This window comes from Mesoplodon bidens (genome assembly GCF_964165515.1).
Source record: "Mesoplodon bidens genome assembly, chromosome: 11".
Classification (NCBI taxonomy): Eukaryota; Metazoa; Chordata; class Mammalia; order Artiodactyla; family Ziphiidae; genus Mesoplodon; species Mesoplodon bidens.
In genome coordinates, this window is record NC_138167.1 from 102,516,104 (window position 1) to 102,521,372 (window position 5,269).

A 5,269-nucleotide genomic window follows, 5' to 3' on the forward strand; every position below is an offset into this window, starting at 1 on the left:
GGCAGAGTGTTTATTGCAAAGATAAAGATACTGCAAAGTGTCACAGAAATGAAGGACCAAACCTTAGCACAGCAACTTCTGGGATTTTAGAGCCTGGACACAAGAATTTAAATGCAAACAAGATTCTTTCTCTTCTCTGCTCTTCCTGCACATTGGCCTTATTCTCTCCTATTGCAGACTGACTATGGAAGTACTTTTTCTCCCAGCTCCCAGCTGTAGTTGGAAAAAAAATCCCAGAGATGGACTGATTCCTATTGTTGCCAGCTTGAATCACATCCACTGTGGAAAGAGGATGAAACACTGTGATGGCTCCCCCAACCCCCAGAGCAGTCACTACTGTCAAAAATGCAGGTTCCTGCCACAAAATGACAACTCTTCCCATATAAATGGGACAAGTACTTCCTCAAAAGAAATCGAGTCCTTTTCCCAAAGGAAATGAGAGACACTCAGAAGACAAAAAATAAAAGTCTAATTCGATAGCTTTTTATATTTTTAAATATGCATAGCACACTATGCTATAACGTATTCTGGAGATTAATAAACACCAACATGTTCTTCACTCATAAATGTGTAAGACTGCTTTCTATACATTGAGTCTCTGATTCAGCACTTTGATAAACTCTGCAATTTTACCATCCAGTAGCCAATTTACTCTGCTTTAATAAGACACATTACCAAAATACTGCACATCGCATAGTCAGAGATATCCTCTCTTTTTTCACTGTGTTAAATAATGATATACATTTTCAATTTATCTATGGTGAATGTTAGAATATGACAGCTGTATTTGTTTTTCACGATGTAAAGTGAATGATAATATCTCACGAGCTGATTTATTTCCTTCTTTTCTATCCACAATGATCTTACTGTGCTATTTCAGCTTAAAAATATGGATATTGAGGCACCAGCTGCTTCAACTCTAGAGAACAGTTATTTCCCATGAACCAACAACTTTACTTAAAAGAGGAGGGAGACAGAACATAAGGAACCTTTTCTCAGGACCACCCAAACCAAATAAACAAACAACAATGCAAAAACACTACCTAAGTTTTGACAACATTGCAAGATTCCTTTTGTTAAGGTACAAGATACAGAATTTCCCAGGAGAACAACAAAATTAATGAAAGCCTGAATTCTCATAATTAGAGTTGTTGTTATTATTATCATGTTATTGACACAAAAATGCCTTATCCTCATTCCCAATTAAACTTGCTGTATAACTTGTGCAAAGCAAATGCTATAAATTGAACTAAAATGTTGTGGATGACATGTGGAAGACTTTTTCTTTTTAATTTTGTTTTTGTTTTATGGGTGTTTCACTTTAAAGAAATCTAACAGATTTTATCTCCTTTTAGAAAATCATGCATGCAGGGACGGAAGCAGTGATTTATGCTGTGACATAATATGTTTTTGACACAAAAAGTACTTGTCAAAAATGCAAGATACAAAAGCAGCTATTCTAAGTGTTTTAAAGGGAAGAAGGAAAATCTGGCTTTCTTCAGTCAATAATACATCTGACATAAATAATGACTGAGAACTGACAGCTAAAGATGTGATTTAGATGTTTTGAATTCGTCAAGATGAAAAGGTAAGTAATATCAATTTTGCATTCTATAGTAATTTTGCTGTAATGTAACTGAACTTCTTATGGCAACAAGAGTTATAATAATTGTATTAGTAATTGGTGAGTCATACAATGAATAACATCTTTAATTGAATACTTGTTTTCATAATATAGCTACAGCTCTGCCTCAAAATTGAGTTCGGTTTGGCACTATAGAAGAATAGATTTAACCTTTCATCTTCCACCTGTCGTATATGAGTAATTTCATTTTTAAAAATACATAAAGAGGGAAAGTAAAGGAAAACCATGAGGGTAAGTAACGATGTAGAGTTTTAGCTAGCCATGGTCCTCAGAAACAGTGAAGATTAATTTGGGAAGGTACGACGTATCTCAAACCCTGCAAAATATCAGTACACTTTCATAAAGCCAAAGAGAAATGTCTGTTCTGAATGGCTCCAGAAAAATCATGCCTTCACAAAATATTTTCTTCCAATGACTCATACTCTGCTTTGGGATTTCAAAACTTCCCATTTGCATATATTGACTGCTTCATTCTGATGCAAACTCTAGCTTTCAGACTCCAAGCTCATTTTTACAGGTCAAATTTAGGTAGGAATCGGTAGCAATGGCTTCCTCCTTTTACATGACCGTTCTTCTCACCTCATCCCCCCCAAAAGCCAATATTTTATCGGTTCTTTTATTAAAAAGCTATGATTTTCATACTAAAATGTTATCCTGATTTTAGAGATAGATTAAATACATCTAAACTTTCCTGGTTTAGGCTATATTATGGTAACATGAAGCACAAGTTCAAATACTCATGTTTTGTTGTAAAGTCACTTGGATGCCTTTGCATTTTCAACAGTACTTTGCCATCTATGACAATGACTGGCTAGATGTTCTCACCAAATCCATGTATCCTTTTTTCTGAGCTCAAAACTCTATTTCATGGAGGTAGGAGTGACCATGTGACTGAGTTCCAGCCAATAAAATGTGGAGAGGTAATGAATGTGGCTTCCAGATTTCATCCATAATGAGCTTTCATGCCAGCTCTTCTGCATCTGCTGGCTGAATGAAGGGGTCTCAGAACATACAGGAAGGTAGCGACACGACACCTTAGGACCTAGCTGAGTTCATAAGTGAACATGTGGAATGCTGTCCAAATGCCATGCCCGTGAAAAATAAACTATTATTATGTTAGACAGTTGAGATTTGGGGACATATCTAACTTAGTCACTAGAGTAACCTTAACTAATACACACTCCCACTCCAAAATCTGGTTGAGTGGTGACCAGGGTAGAGAGTGATCACTGGGATTGCTTTGCAGGAAACATTCACGACCTTCTCCCTCCCACGGTGGGAAGAATGTACTTCCTGAATGCCTGATGTTGTGCATGGACCCAACTTGCTTTGGCCAACGGTATGTTAGTAGATGTGATGCGAATAGGCCTTCAATATGCTTGTGCAGTTTGGGCTTGGCTTCAGCACTCTGCTGATCTGCCTGAGAAAAGCATGCCCTGGGTAGATGCCCTCCTTCAGCATAAGCCCCTCAAAAACACAAATGCAGCAGACCTGAACCCAACCCACTCCCGGAGAGAAGGTCATCTGACCCAGAACAGAGCCATCCAGCCAAACCATGGTTAACCTGATGATCTGTGAGCAAGAAAAGCATATGCTTATTGTAAACCATGGCGTTTCAGGGTGGTTTGTTGAAGCAATAGCTGATGATACAGACAGGCAGCCTTAGTGTAGTGTGGTCGAGAGTGCAGACTATAAGACCAAACACTTCATGTCAAATCTGTATCATTTATTACCTACATTTCCTTGTGCAAGTTATTTAAACCATGCCTCTGTTTCCTCATTTATAAAATGAGATAATAGTACCTATCTCATAATAATGGTAGTAGTAGCAGTACCTAACTCATACAGTTAATATTTATAAAGTGCTTGGAATAGTGCCTGGCACATAGTAGCCACTGCAATAGCGTATATGAGATAAAATAAACCTCAGTAACCCATAAATACTTCAGCAAATTACCCCCAACAAGAACAAGATGCTGCTGCCAAGGGATGCTTGAATTCCCCAGAGATATTCTTCCCTGCAATCAGGAGTCCATGTTACAAAATGTTTAAAGAATTCCATCTGTTGAGGCTTCCTTCTGATGAGTTTAATGACCTGGATTTGAATTCTTGTTCCACCATTTGGGACCTTGGACACCGTGCTGATCACAGGGTCTCAATTCCCTCACCAGTAAATGGGGACCGTAACAGTACTTAGCTCAGCAGAGTAGTCAGTGTTATAGTAGATGCTCTATAGAAAGCATTTTAGTACAATAAATAATGCTTACAAACACTTAATAAATATTAGTTATTCTTCATTTGGACAAACAATTTTAAGAACAACCAGGTCACTTTTAGCTTGTGAAGAAGTGGATTGTAACTTCAAAGTACTGTTTATCTAAACTCACCAAAAGATTACCTTCTCTGATGTTTTTAAGGCAGAGGATATTTTTCAAAAGAGCACTTAAGGGACCTCCCTGGTGGTCCAGTGATAAAGAATCCACCTTCCAATGCAGGGGACGCAGGTTTAATCCCTGGTCGGGGAACAAAGATCCCACATGCCGCGGGGCAACTAAGCCTGCGCGCCACAACTACTGAGCTCGCGCACCTCAACTAGAGCCTGTGTGCTGCAAACTACAAAGCCCACACGTCCTGAAGCCCATGCGCCACAACTAGAGAAGAGAAAACCCGCATGCCACAACCAGAGAGAAACCCGCGCGCCACAACGAAGAGCCCACGCGCCCCAGCGAAAGATCCCGCGTGCCGCAAGGAAGATCCCGTGTGCAACTAAGACCTGACGCAGCCAAATAAATAAATAAATGAGCACTTAAAACCACAGCAGTTTCTCTCCTCTACTACCATAAATCTTTTAGCTTTATTTTCATTTTGTTCTGATGTATCAGTATAATACAAATCATGAAAATCATAAAATGATGCCCGTTATTATGTCTGTGTTACCTTCTCTTTACTTTTATGTAAATAATGTTGTCTCTACCTTCTATTTACTAACTAATATATTACTAATATTTCTGGTATTAATCAAAAGGAGCCCTCAGATCACATTCAACTTAATAGCAATTTAATTTAAAAGGTAAGAGATGTGGATTATATGCGATACTAAGCCACAATGTGTGTATCTTCTACATGAAAACAACCCTAATTTCCTTGCTTGACTGAGAAGAGAAATAAAAAGAACGATTGCTACAAGTCAGGAAAAATTCATAACTTACCGGGGGTGTAACAGCTGTTGATTTAAGGTTTGCATCTTTGATAACACGATGCTGCTGGGAAGACAACATCTTTTTGACAAAGCTGTGAACATAAAAATTACAAGGCTTTACTCAACACTTAAATATTTTCTTTGTATCACTTACAGAAAAAATTATTTCTTTTATTTACTTACACTAAAATGTGTTTGAAGTATACTGTATCTCATCAGCAAGCTTTACAATAAAATTTAGTGTTTCCTTGTTCCATAGGTATACAGTACACTTGTCACATCACAACTAAAAATTACTTAAATTATCCTCAGTTTAGAGAAATGATCTGCTATTGTTATGTACAAGTAGTTCCTACCATTGGAAATACAAGCACGGAATTGAGCATACACTCAGGATATTATTCATTTCTTTTATTATCAGCTGG

At 37.8% G+C, this 5,269-nt stretch overlaps 1 long non-coding RNA gene across 1 annotated transcript; it reads left to right on the forward strand.

Annotated features, from left to right (window-relative positions):
• The first annotated feature begins 1,804 nt into the window (after positions 1-1,804).
• Positions 1,805-4,509, forward strand: LOC308625054. The gene is made up of 3 exons (XR_014017046.1): positions 1,805-1,822; positions 2,892-2,984; positions 4,063-4,509. It is a non-coding gene; the product is annotated as an uncharacterized lncRNA (long non-coding RNA).
• The last annotated feature ends 760 nt before the right edge of the window (positions 4,510-5,269 follow it).